Source organism: Panthera onca, chromosome B4 (genome assembly GCF_046562875.1).
Source record: "Panthera onca isolate mPanOnc1 chromosome B4, mPanOnc1 haplotype 2, whole genome shotgun sequence".
Lineage (NCBI taxonomy): Eukaryota > Metazoa > Chordata > Mammalia > Carnivora > Felidae > Panthera > Panthera onca.
Window position 1 is genome coordinate 96,750,707 of NC_138345.1, and position 15,032 is coordinate 96,765,738.

The window sequence follows — 15,032 nt, forward strand, 5'->3', positions numbered from 1 at the left end:
CCAATAGTGCAAGGCTCTTGATGAATCCAAATGTGGGCACTTAAGTTACATTGGATCAATGAGTCCCTTTTCTGGGATATCTTTAAAACATAGATTAAGAAAATGTGTCTCTAAATTATGTACCTATGGTTATGTACCTCCAATGAGAGAGTGTGCAAAATGTTTATAAAAACAGTAGTAATTAGTGGTTATTGCTGGCAGTGGCTCCACCATAGTGCCCTGATGACCTTCACATACTCATGAAGATGACACAGGAAAATAAATGCTTGCCCTACAGCCAATCTAAGCTTGGCAGAATGCCTTGTGAGCCTCCCAGGATAGGGAAGGATGGGAGGCCTGTAAGGAAGTATTATGAGGTGATCTCTCTCCTCCTTCTCTTTTTCCTGGAGAGCTGTCATGAGACAGTTTCTCATCCCCTTCCGGTTTTGATAAGGCAAGGGACTTCCTGCCTCACCCTTGGGAACAGAACAGCAAATGTAAAAACACTTAATTGCAACTGCAAATTGGCACCTCAGCAATAGGGTATCCCACAACTCATGCTGCATTCTTTTGGTCCCTTTTGTTTCAGGCTCCCACTTTTTGGTGTGTGGTACAACATTCCTGGGGAGTCGGCACCTTTGACTTAGTCTTCTTTTCACTGTCCATGTAAGTAACAAACTCTCTCAATGAAACAGTGGCACGTTATATCTTTACCTGTCGAATCAGTCAGAACCTAGCCTTGGCCTTCATTTTCCCTATGTGTGTTTGAGAGTTCTGTCTCTTCTCTTGGCAGGGAAATTTCCCTCTGCAATAAAAAAGAATGAAACAGAAACAAGAAGAGAGAATGAATCCTGGCAGCTGTTGTGCCTTACTTGTTTCAACCTTTTCTGGATTGTACAAATAATTAGTGCTGGATTTCTGTTTCTCAAAGTCAAATAAATCTTGACTTACATACATGAGATTCTCTCTCCCCAACTCTGGTGTCCTGTGCCACTGATTCTCAGAACGATTTCGATTTAATGGTATGAAATCATGAGTTTATATTCTGTTCACTCAAACTACTTAGTGACTCAGGTCCCCCAATTCCTACTACAGAACATGTTCTGTTTTAGTCAATGAGCGATTGTTGTGTGCCTGTTCACATCTATTTCTGGGGAACTGTGGACAGTGATGGACCTATTCTTCTAGGTCTGATCACTCAGTAGGATGTAGAGTCCTAGGTTCCACCTCAGAACAAATTAGCCGATTCACAGGGAATGGTGGATGGACAAATGCAAATTAAAAATAAGAGGCTTAATTCCCCCTGTGGCAAGTAAGGTAAGAGATTTCCTTCAATTACTTTTTCTTAGAAAGTATTTACTTTGGAAAACTTCTCATTAATTCTTGCTTTATTTTTTAAATATATGTAAATCTTTTTAATACCTAAATAAGACTTTTGCCAGTTTTACAACCCAGGATGTCTTTCTCAAGGACCTGTAAGCCATCCTTTTGAAATGTAAGCATCCAGGAGGATAATGTCCCTATCTCCCACTCTCTATACGAGGGTAGAAATGTAACTTTTATGGGCTCCTTGCCCCAGGTTACAAAATCACCTCCTGTCACAAAGGTAGGAGAGATGTGGGGTTTTTTTCCTTTGTATAAAGCCAATTAACTAACAAAGATTTAGGATGAACTATGTGTGACAAATAGTGCTTTGTCCTCTTACTTGAGGACTAGTTACTGTTTATTTTGAGAACATGTATGTAATGAGTTGTATCTGCTCAGCTATGTAAAAGGGTGATATTTCTTTTTGTCTCACCATTCCCTTAGAGGATTGCCTGAGATGCCCATTATATTCTGGTTTAAAGTTTATTCAATAAAAAACTTGTTTTCTTTCTCTGCTATGTTTGTGGAGAGTCATTCTGGGTTAGAATAAGATTTTGTTTTTAATTATATTTTTCCAACAATGGTGTCTAAGCCATTATTTTTTTAACTTCACAGGTATGTTTTTATGTACCTCTGGTTAAAAGCAATGGTCGGATGTCTTATCTGGGAGTGTTTGAGACTCCCTATCTTCACAGACTTGGTCTAAATACAACTTGTCAGGCACAAGTACAGTCCAAATCACAAAGTGGAACTGAGGGTTTTATACCTGATATGATTGGAGGGACAGTATTAAGAAAGGATAAGGAGAATTGATATTTATCAAATACTCAATGTGTAACCATCCCCAGATCTCAGAAAGCAGCATGGTAAAAGATGTTGGGGCATAGACTTCAGCCAGTCAATCTGAGCAGGGCTCTCTGTCTACCTTCTCACTTACTGTGTGACCTTGGGCATGTCACTTTACCATAATCAACTTCCCTCTCTTCATTTAGAAAATTGGCTTGAATAGTGCTTATCTCATAGGCATACTATGACAATGAAATGTGACAATAAATATAAAGGGTTTAGTGCAGAGCCTGGTGCATATTTAGTACTTAACACATAATTATCATAATTACTCTTGCACCCAAGGGTTACTAACTTCTTTCTAATTACACAGTTAGAACTTCAATCTTTTCCGTCTTAAAGGCCACTCATTCATTAAGCACTATTCATTAAGATGCACATACCCTGTGGGTAAGATTACCTTTTAAACTAATTTTAACACCTGCTAAGTAGTTTTACAAGAACCATCTATCTACAAATGAAATGTCTTGAGCAAAAGACCAAGGGATGGGTTGGATACCTTTGTTGGTGAGACAATTGTGAAGGCTGGGGGAGACCTGAGGGGTCTGTGAACCATGAGCTGAGGCTAATCTCTATGATTTCACCATGCCGGACAGTGTAGTAACCCCCAAAGAACAGGCTATATGACAACATTAATGAAGATAATATATCATTCTGGTTCATTTTAAATGCCTTATCTCATTGATTTCTCACAACTCTGCAATGTATATAATATTGCCCCTCCTACGGAGGCACCCAGGTGCCTCGGTCAGTTAAGCATCTGACTCTTGATGTCAGCTCAAGTCATGATCTCATGGTTGCAAGATTGAGCCCTGGGTCATGCTCTGCGCTGACAGCAAGGTACCTGCTTGGGATTTTCTCTGTCCCTCTCTCTCTGCCCCTCCCCTGTTTGTGCTCTCTTTTTCTCAAAATAAATAAACTATAAAAAAATATTGCCCCTACTATGGATGAGAAAACTCAGACTCAGTGTATTAAGACAGTTAATGAAGCTTGCTGTATCCAAACTAACCCCAAATCTTAAGAGCCTACACATTAATCATAAAATCCTTATTTCTTACTTTCTTTAGGTCTAAAATACATCAAGAGTCTCTCCTAGGCAGATTTCTTCCAAGCAGACACCAAGATGTAGGCACCTGTCATACAGTGAGTCTGGACCATTTCTGTCTTCACCTCCTAAGAAGAAAGAAGGAGCCAGACTGTCCTTGGAGATTTTATGGGTCCAATTAGGAAAAGACATACCTAATACTGATTCACATTTCATTGGTATCTTGACCCTAACCTAAATGCAAAGGTGGTTGGAAAATGTAATCTCTCTGTGTACCCAGAATGAGGAAATGTATCTTTTAGGATCTATTTTTTTCCACTCTCAAGAAAGTAAGGATGTTGGTCTAGAGCCTGTATAAAGGCAACAAGAATGTTGTAATATTCATGAAAATAGGACTGAGTACAGAATCATGTAGGAAACCTCAAGAGGACAAAACAAACCATTTGTTAATAATGAAAAGAACAGTAATATTTTTGTAGAGATTCTGCAGATTGTTAGATTTACTATTTCCTAGACTTGTTCATGTTCCAAGCATAGGCTAAGCCCACGAAACAGCAATGAACTATGGTTCTGAGTACCAAATAACCTCCTTTATCTAGAAAAATAATGTTCTCTATGTTGCTGTTAGATGTCACTCTGCAATTTTGTTAGCCCTCTGTAAACATAATTTCTGAGTGCATTGCAGAATGTGAGAGAGGCAGGATTGGGTACCGGACTGGGTCTATGAGTCTCTTGGACTAGAGAGAAAGAAGGGATGTACACCAGCTGTAGTCCCCCTGAGGGAAACAGAGAAAGACTGGATTTCTTTACCTCGTGCTGCTCTAGCATAAGCCAGCCTGAGTCCATGCTCCCCCAGTAATTGTAGATTTGCTTTGATTCTGAAAATAAAAGGTATCTATTAGGACATCTGAAGCAAATCCCTAATGACTGTCATTTGCGAGCTTTGAGGAATGGTATATCACATGACCTTAAGACAGCTGTTGGTGAAACTCCCCCCTCATCTTGCTCTGAGTCACTGGTGCTAATTTTGCAGTGAGATAAATTTCTGAAAAGCTCAGTATGGGAGTCAGGAACAGATAGTTGATAACTGACATAACAGCTGAGATTAGAGCATATCCATTTCCCTCATTCCTGTGATTTTAATTTAGTCCCCTTTACCTCAAATCAAAAAGATTGCCAAAGAGACGTTTGTCATTTTGAAAGAAAGGCAACGGCATTTTGGTCGGGGGAATGGATAAATGTAATGGAGCAAACTGATCACTCTGGTCTTTCAATAATGATAATAATGGTGTTAATTATTTACTATTAGTTTTTTTTTTTATTTCAAAATAATACGTTGTCAAAATTTAATAAATGCAAAAAATCCCAAAATAATATGAGCATTACCCATAATTCCATTCCAGATATAATCACTTTTTAAAATCTAGATATAATTGACATATAACACTGTGTAAGTTTAAGGTGTACAAAATGCTGATTTGATACCTTTATATACTACAACATGATTACCACCTTAGCATTAATAAACACTGCTATCATGCCACATAATTTTCATTACTTTTTTGTGGTAAGAACAATTAAGCACCTTTGAAGTTTATAATACAGTAAGGTTGACTGCAATCTCTATGCTGTGCATTAGATCTCCAGAACTTATCTACTGGTTGCAAGTTTCTACCCTAAAAAAAAACATATGCCTAATTCTCTTTCCCTCTGCCTGCCCTGGAGCCTGGTAACCACCATCAATTCTCTGTCTCTGTGAGTTCCAGATGCCACATACAAATGATGGCAATGTAGTATTTGTCTTTCTCTGAATTATTTCACTTAGCATAATGCTCTCAAGGTCTACCCGTGCTGTTGTAAATAGCAGGATTTCCTTCTTTCTTGTGGCTAGTAGTCCATTGCATATAAATCACAAATCTTTATGCATTCATCTGCTGATGGACGCTTATGTTATTTCCATATCTTGACAATGTGAATAATTCTGCAATAAATACAAAGTACAGATATCTCTTCCAGATCCTATTCACACTTCCTTTGGGTATATACCCGGAAGTGAGATTGGTGGATCATACGGTATTTTTATTTTTAATTTTTGGAAGAACCTCCACACTGTTTTCCACAGTGGCTGCACCAATTTACATTCCCACCAACAGTGTACAAGGTTCCCATTTCTCCACAGCATTGCCAATATTTGTTATCTCTAGTCTTCTTCTTCTTCTTTTTTTTTTTTTTTGAAAGAGAGAGAGAGATTGAGAGAGAGAGAGAGAGTCAGAGAGAGAGAGAATGTGTGCATGTGCATGAGCCAGGAAGGGGCAGAGGGAGGGGAGAGGGAATCTTAAACAGGTTCCATGCTTAACACAGAACCGAATTTCACAACCCTGGGATCATAACCTGAGCCGAAATCAAGAGTCCGATGCTTAACTGACTGAGCCACCCAGGCACCCCTCTAGTTTTCTTTAAGAAGGCCATTCTAACAGGTGTGAGGATATATCTCATTGTCATTTTAATTTGCGTTTCCCTGATGATTAGTGATGTTGAGCACCTTTTCATGTACCTGTTGGCCATTTGAATATCTTCTTTAGAAACATGTTTATTCTAAGTTTCTAAATGTTTATACCAAGTTTTTATGCCCATTTTCGATTTTTGTTATTGAGTTGTATGAGTTCTTTATATATCTTGGATATTAACCTCTTATATGACATACAATTTGCAAATATTTTCTCCTATTCAGTAGGGTCTCTTTTCATTTTGTTGATTGTGTTTATTTTATTTTCTTCTCTACAGAGCTTTTTAGTTTGATATAGGCCCACTTAAAGCAGTGTTTGTCTATTTTCTCAATTATTTTTTTAATTTCTGAATGCTTCTCTTTTGTTTCTATAAATACAGAAACACATCATACTAAATATATTTTGATGTTTGAAACATGATGTTTTTTAAATGTTTGTTTATTTTTGAGACAGAGACAGCGTATGAGTGGGGAAGGGGCAGAGAGGGAGACACAGAAGGCTCCAGGCTCTGAGCTGTCAGCACAGAACCTGATGCAGGGCTCGAACCCACGAACTGTGAGATCAGGACCTGAGCCGATGTCAGATGCTTAATCAACTGAAGCCACCCAGGAGCCCCCGAAACACGATTTTAAGCTGAAAATTTTATCTCGAACGTTTTTCTTTAGTTAATCTTCCATTATCTCTTTAATGACTAAATGAATATCACAGATAATGATATTTTTACGATTTCTCTTGCTGAAATGCTCTTCTGCCTGGTTTTTGTGTAGTTGTTTCCTTTTATGTGATCAATGTTTCAGCAAATGTCAACATGCAGAGACTTTGACCACCAATATAAAGTAGTGTTCTTGCCATCCTCTACCCCATCACCCTTTAAATTATCTGTATACCCTTCCATCATTGCCTGATATTTTCCTTCCTTTCTTCCCTCTTCCCTCTCTTCCTCCCTCCCTACCTTCCTTCATTCCTTTCATTCTTCCCTTCTTTCTTTTCTGTGTCCCCTTTCCCTCAACTCAAATCTAAAGTCTTTTCTATTTTCCAGAACAGCTATTGTAATTTTCTTTCATTTGCATTTGTCATCTTGGTTTTCTGTTGCTTCTTTGGTATTTGGTCCCTGGAGATTTCCTACCCCTTCTCACAAATTTAGTTGTGTATTTTAAAAGATATTAGCTATAACCAGAATTTTTATATATTTTATATCAGTAAGGATTTTTTTAGTGTGTGGGGGGGTGTCTTTGCGATCTGTCATATTATCACAAGTGGAAAATGACCACAGCTTGTTTTCTAAATGCTATAGAATACCTCTAGACAAATACCTGTTATAAGCCAGAAGAAGATATTATGCTCTACTAAATGTTATGGACTTATGTTCTTTTATAATATAGAGAGTATTCTTTATAAAACCCTATTTTACTTTTACATCATTGCCCGAGATAGAGTTAGTTCCTATGTTTCTCTACAGATTGTGTTCTAAAAATAAAATAGAAGTTAGGCAAATGTACAGACACTTCAGAAATTGATGGTAGGTTGTACAATGCTTGTAATAGGTTAAATTTCTCTATGAGTCATTAAATGAAATGTATTTAATATGGGTAAAACATGGACTTCTTTTTAAAACTTGAATATTTAATGTTTCTTTGTAACATTACTATAGAATAACAAATTTTAATTGAGAAAACCGTTGTGGAATTAGACAATGAGAAGTGTACTAAGAAACTTTAATTTTAGTGATGAATAATTTAATATCTGGCTAGTTTATCTTGGACAAGTAATGAGGCCTCTTTGGACTTCAGTTCTTTCATTTGGAAAATGATGAAGAGAAACAATTATTTGCCAACATAATTTACAAATCAAAGTGACAGTATTGTTTGCCATCAAATATATTCAAGATATCTTATGGTTTTGTCATGACTTGGGTCTGATGTACCTTTTCTATTATATAACATTTTTGTATCTTTATTACTATTAGTTTCTGTAAGGTCCACAGATTTCTTTATCTCTTAATTTTCTTGATTAAACAATGCATTGAAAAGATTTCTGGAGAAACCTTGTTTTCATGAGAACAGGAAAAAAAAATAAGACTAAAATGGAAGTTTCTAACCTTTCAATTTTGGCTAACCTTCTAAAAGACATCCTTGCAGAGAAGAGGTGTTTATCCCTCCCAAGTAACTTTGCAAAATGACTGGGAAATATATTGATATAATAGAAAAAAAAATAAGCAAGAAAGCTTTTTATCTAAAATTCAGGACTCCAGAATTTTTATGTATATCCATAGTTAAAAAATATATTTTTGGATATTCTTCAAGTACAAATAAAATCTAGAAGAAACTTTGATAAATTAGGTTAAATGGAAAGGTAACATTTCTATGTTTATTTTTTAAAATGATTTCAGAAAGATGGAAGCATATGAATGTTGTCTGTTAATTATTCAGTGATATAGTTCCTGGTTTGCCACGATAAAAATTAGGCGGAAGTAGTAGAGACTGGAGGAGGGGAACTTAGTCCTTCCCATTTATATTCTGCATCTGTCCTTCATAAGATGATCCAAGAAATAATTTCATCTAAACAAATCAGTGAACTTCTCAGGTAAGTGTAGTTTCAAAGCTGGCCTATCCTAACTCTCTTCTCTTCCTCTTTCCAATCAATTTCTACCCCTAAACCACAATTGTAAGGAAATCTGGATAGTCTGATATCGATTATAAGATTTTAAGTCAATCTCTGTAGCTCCCGGGTGACTTAGTCGGTTAAGTGTCCGACTTTGTCTCAGGTCATGATCTCACAGTTCATGAGTTCGAGCCCTATGTTGGGCTCTGTGCTGACAGCTCAGAGCCTGGAGCTTGCATCAGATTCTGTGTCTCCTGCTCTCTCTGCCCCTCCTCCACTTGAGCTCTGTCTGTCTGTCTCTCTCTCAAAAATAAATAAATAAATAAATAAGAAAAGATTTTAAGTCAATCTCAAAAGTAGGCAAATGACCTTATCAATTTATAGGATAAATATGCACATATAAACATTGTGAAGCTGTTATTTTTTTTGACAGTGAAAAAGGTCAATGGGGACAAGTAGGAACAAAAAGAATGAAATATTTGTTGGTCAAAAGGTACAGTGAATGAGCTTATTGATAGTAGTATGTGTGTGTGTGTGTGTGTGTGCACGTTGTACTTATTTTCTAATGTAAATTAGAAAAACCTAATGCTTATCTATTAAAGTGTCAAGTATCCCAGAATTTTTCTTCAGTATACAATACAGGTATGTATTACTTCTATGATATTTTTATTTTTCTAATTCACTGTTTTATGCTACCCTTGTGATTATGTTAAGGCAAGCTATAATTACAATTGGAATAGTTATCAATAGTGCCAATAGCCCTTGGAAAATTAGTCATTAAATCTTTATTAAGAGCCATGCTATTAAATTTTATAAATTTAAAAATACAGAAATATTTCTGTAAGCTATGATAGTGTCTCTGTGGAAATGAGTAGGCTTAGTGAGAAATTAGCCTATCTGGTGAGAAGCCTTTGAAGAAACTATTGCTCTGAGTGAACTTTCTCTGAACTTACAACATCCCTCTCATGATTTACTCACATCTGAACATTGACATTTGGTCTCTGAAGAGGATATAAAGAATGCTTTTCAATTATGATGTTTTCTGTCTCTTTTCAATCAATCAGTTAACAAATATTTGTTCCCTCACTAATGGTGTGCAAAGCACTTGGTTGGGTGCTTAGGGAAAACAAAATAGTAAAAGCAAAGTTACTGTTGGAGTTAAGCAAAATTATAATGCAGTTGGAAGGCTGTAGTGTCTCTAAACTTAAAAGATGAATAATACTAAAGAGAAATTATGCCGTACAGCCTGTGATTAATGACCCTCTCACTGGTGGAAGTTCAAATTGCACCAAGGTCAGAAGAGGGTGAGTTTCTCTCTTTTTGAAGTATTGGGCAGGTTGTAGACATGAAGGAATTTGGAGGGACCTTGAAGACTGGGAAGAAAGCTTTACCTTCTTAGAAGCAAGCCACAAGCTCTGTAACAGATGGGATTGACAGGGTACTTATTAGGATGATATAAATGTATCCTCTAGGGAAATAAGAATCTATCATTTTCACTTCCTAGGCCTTATAATCTGTGCTAATAATCAAAACAGTAGTAGTAGTAGCAATAATAACAGTGAGAAAACTAATTAAGTACCACTGCTGGAGAATTTACCATGTGCTAGACACTATAGTAGGCAGTGTGTTTACAATCTGTGGAGCCACACGTTGGATTAGTAGAAGGAGAACAACTAAGGCAACAAGGCTTAAAACATGGACTTTGGTGTCAAATAGGCCTAAGTTTTACTCATAACTTCCATTTACTGCCTGTGTGACCTTGGTAAAGTTGCTTAACCTCCGAAGTTTCTGTTTCCTCCCCTCTAAAACAAAAATGATGTTAACACCTACCTCATGGTATTAATTTGAAGTGAGATAATACATGTAAAAGCAATTAGCTCAGTGCCAAGGCCAATGTACTTACTTTATGTTAGTGATTGATTTTTTAAATAATCATATGAGGTAACAATTACTATCTCCATAGTACAGATGAGGAAACTAGGAGAGAAATAAGTTGCCCAGGATCGTACAACTAGTAAGGGAAAAATTAGCTTCGAAATTCAGGGCTTTCTGATTCTAGAGATTGTTCTCTCAAACACTACATTATCCTGTGTCCATTTTTCTCATTTATTTAATAAACAAGTTTTGTACTGATTGTGGGCCATGTTCAGGGCTTTCAGCTAGAAATGCAATAGTGAAAAAAATAAAAATTCTCTTTGTTCTCATAGAGGCTACAAATAGCAGATTAAGTCATGACTAGATAGTTAATTAAAAAGTGAGAAAAACATTGGGAAGGAAATCTAATACCATAAGAGATTTTTTAAAAAAATAACCTCATTTAGATTGTGAGATTTAAAAATATTTCCCTGGGAAAGGAAGATCTAAAGGGTAAGACTAAATACGATGATTTACAGATTGTACAGAGCTTGTCTTCTTTTTTTAAGTTTATTTATTTATTTATTTATTTAGAGAAAGAATGAGCAGGGAGGGGCAGAGTGAGAGGGAGAGAGACAATCCCAAGCAAGCTCTGTGCTCACAGTGGGGCTCCATCTTACGAACAGTGAGATCATGACCTGAGCCTAGTGTGAGAGTTGGATGTTTAACCGGTTGAACCACCCAGGTACCCTAATAATTTATATATTGTAATTTATTGTAAATATTATCCATGAGAGAGAAAAGAGTAGCTTGGATAATGGCTGATTGAAAGGGATATGGTATTAAGAGCAGAAGTTTCAAATACATTTGGAGGATCCATTTAAAGGATTTAATGATCAATTAAGTATGGAAGGATGAGAGAAGGGAGGTAATAGGAATGATTCCTAGGCTTCTGGCATATGTCTCTGGAGGATAATGATGCTATACTCTTAAGAGCAGGAGAGTGCTAGGGTTTTGAAGGAAGACAATATGTTCAGTCACAGAAGAGCTTGAAATGCTTTCGACATTCGAGTTATGTTGAGTAGGCAGTTACGCGTATGGTATGACCCAGAGGAAAGGTCTAGCTGGAACTACAGAGATGAAATAAAGGAAGTCATCAGCATATAGATGAGAATTAAGGACATGGATCTAATTTTTTGAAGGAAAAGAAGGTATTTTGGCCTTGAGAAATTGCAACATTAAAATAGTGAGGATTAGAAACATGGATATAAATCTGATTAAAAAGAAAACAGAAATATAGTTAGAAAACCAAGAGATGGTGACAACATATAAACCAAGAAAAGAAAAAGAAAATGTCATAGGCAGTAGAAATACTGTGGAAACATCAGACAAGGTGAGGACAGAAAAATATCCATTGAGTTCTGTGACATGAAGGTCAATAGTAGTATCAGTGAGTTTTCACTATAGAAAAGAGAGAGAAAGCTGGTTTGGAGTGGATTGAAGAGTGATGGGCTGAAGTAGAGATGAAACCAGGAACAATTGTTTTTTTGATGTTTGTTTATTCATTTTTGACACAGAGATGAGCGCAAGTGGGGGAAGGGCAGAGAGAGAGGGAGAGAGAATCCCAAGCAGGCTCCGTACCATCAGCACAGAGTTTGATGCAGGTCCCTGTCCCACAAGCTGTGTGATCATGACCTGAGCTGAAATCAAGAGCCGGACGCTGAGCCTGAGTCACCCAGGTGCCCCTGAACAATTTTTCTGTAAGCAGAGTATGTGATAAGGTGGAGGCAAATATGGAGTTGAAGGAAAACTTTGTGTAATTTTATATTAGAGAAAGGGATCCATTTGAGAGGAACTGGTTTATAAATAGGAGTTCGAAGGAATAATTAATAATACAAGCATCCTCAGAATAGAAACGCGAATAGATCTCAAAGCACAGATTAAAGGCTGTGCTTTAAAGAGAAGTGGCATCTCTTCTAATATAATAGGAGGGAAAAGATGCTGTTTGTAGGTTTTGTGTTTTGTAAGAGCAAACTGAGGGAGTTCCTGTTGGATGGTTTCGATTTTCTCTGCAAACTACTGTTTTTCTGAAAATAAGCTTGTTTGCCTTTTCGGATTTACAGTAAAGTTACTTTTTTTGGTTACTATATGTGCTCATAAAGAACTGAAGCTACTGTCTGTGGTATTTAAACTATTTTTAATGATTGAACAGTTTACTTATACAAAGTTAGCCTGAAGCCTTAGGGGTAAAGGTTGTATGCTACAATCAATAATAAAGGCCAGATCTAGGTCTGGTTTAATGGAAAGGATCAATACTTTGTAAAAGAGCTTTTGAAAGTAAAAGTTTTACACTGGAAAATAGCTTATTTTTAGCAAAAAAATAATGATAGCTATTATTTTATCTTAGTTTCTTTAAACGCTATATGCACACATATATTTTATATATGTGTGTGCTAATAGATACATAGATATATAAAATACACACTTTCCCTAATTTCTTTTTGTTCATCCTATTTTTTTAATACCTTGTCTTTCACTAGATTCCCTAACCCTTTACAGTTATACCCCATGGCCTGTGTCATAAACAATCATATGTATTCTTCTATATTTTTATTCATTATTCATAAGGAAGATTATAGACATTTCTATTTTAATGAATCATTGTATTATCAGAAAGATGTACTTTTTCATGAATTTAGACTTTTCCCCACTTAATTGTACTTTATGGAAATCTCTCCAAATCAATTGGAATAGTTCTAATTTATTCTCTTTAGTATTTCAGAGTGAGTTTTGTATAATAAATTATTCAGTTATTCTTCTATTGATGGTGATTTAAATTTTTACTGATTTTTTTTTTTTTTAGCTTCTTTGAAAGAATACTGCTAGGATATCCTTGTTATAAAACATTTTATACTAGTGTCATTTTATATGGATATGATGATTCTCAGGAAAGGGGTCCCTAAAGTGTAATTTTTATTCATTTTTAAAATTTAAAAAAATTTTAAAATATGTAATGTTTGTTTTAATAAATTTTGTCTGGTTGTAAACAAACACAGTGGCAACAATTAACATTTTTATCCATGAGATACAATGGATATGTATGAGAGTCCTTTTATCCTTACATCCCCACCAAACCAAGATGAAACTTTTCAAAGGAAATATTAAGAAAAGTTATCATCTTTAAAGTTGATTATTTAAAATATTTCAAAGAAAAGAGATTGGTAGAGGATTTCTTTTATAAAGTGTAACTGAAATTCGTGTGACTCATCTTCCAAGTAGAGAGCTGGGGGAGTCCCTTCCTCACCTCAGATCAAGAGAGTTACATCAACAGAACTACTAGGAGTAGAGTTTCCAGACAGGATACCCAAGTTAAAATTGAATTGCTATTGCAGATGAACAATAAATGATGTTTTAGTAAAAACTATGTTTAAAATATTGCATGGGATATACTTACACTAAAATTATCTGTTGAATACCTGAAACTCAAATTTAATAGAACATCTGTGCTTTAATTTTCTAAATCTGACAGCTCTGACCAGAAGAGCTTGATATCCTGAATGAAGGCAAATTGGCCAGCATCTCTCACACATGCCTCGAAATCTAGAGGATAAGAGATGGGCCAGCAATCTGCTTAGGCTAAGATTAGCAAAAAATGGTTTCCCCCACTTGCCCATATATAGAACATGGGCAAGAAAAACCAGTGTATGTCCTATGCAGCCACACTCCTAGATGGGTGAACTGAACTCGGCAGACAAGAAGCCATAGGTAGGGAACTAATTTCCAGAAGCTGAAGAGAGAATAAGTAAGCACAAAATGTGTATTTTTGTGGGTCAAGGAAACTTCACGTATAAGAATGGAATAAGTGAGATTTCTAAAGAATCCATAAGAGTAGCAAGGAGTGAGAAAATCAGCACTGAATCCACCACACCAAAAGAGTGTGAGCCCTCTGAGAGTAAGTAAGAAGTTTCCTGTCCCACTACCTCTGCCTCGTTTTGACTTGGGCAGGTTCAGAAACCTCAGCTGTCAAAATCAGAGAATGAAGGAAAGATAGAAGGAGAGAAGAAAAATTATGTCCCACCCCATTTCAGTAATCTCCACATGGTATGTGAGGGAGAGGATCCAACTTGAATTCAGGCTCAGAATGTGAATTACTACTTGGCATTGGATATTTTTATCAATGAATTGAGACATTTTTTATGACCTAAAATGATTGTGTGATTTTTTAAATTACCTAAAGGTGAAGGGGAAAACATGGAATCATTCCACTTTTCACACCAGACACAAAAAATTCTCTTCCCAAAAGGTACAATTTGAATTGACAGTGGAGAGAGATGTTTGTTCAACATAAAGGTTATATATATTAATAGTCTTGTAAGTTTTATTAGTTCAAAGAGCTTTAAATGTTAATTCTTGGAATGGTTTTAAAACCAATTGAGTTTCAGGAGAAGAATGACAAATGAAATGCTAAAATCCCAGCGGCTGGAGCTAAAGCCATAACCTTAAATGTGTTCACAACCTTACTTCTGGATTCTAAGGGCTGTATATCATCTTGATTTGTGATTTGTCTCTTTTAATTTTGATGATAGGTCTTTCCAAATTGTCTGTAAGCGTCTTACAGGCAGGAGGTCTCCTATCTCTTGTTTCCTTAATGCCCACCATCAGACATACTGCCTCCTGTCCAGTAGGTTGGGTATATACTGTAACTGACTGCTGTCTGTTGCTGGCCCTTGAAGTATGAGAAAGTATAGAAGGTCCAGGTGAATGAAACAGGTAATAAGAACCCATGAACTCAGAAGAGAGGTTGAGCCCTTGGGACAGTTGATGATCTTAGAGAG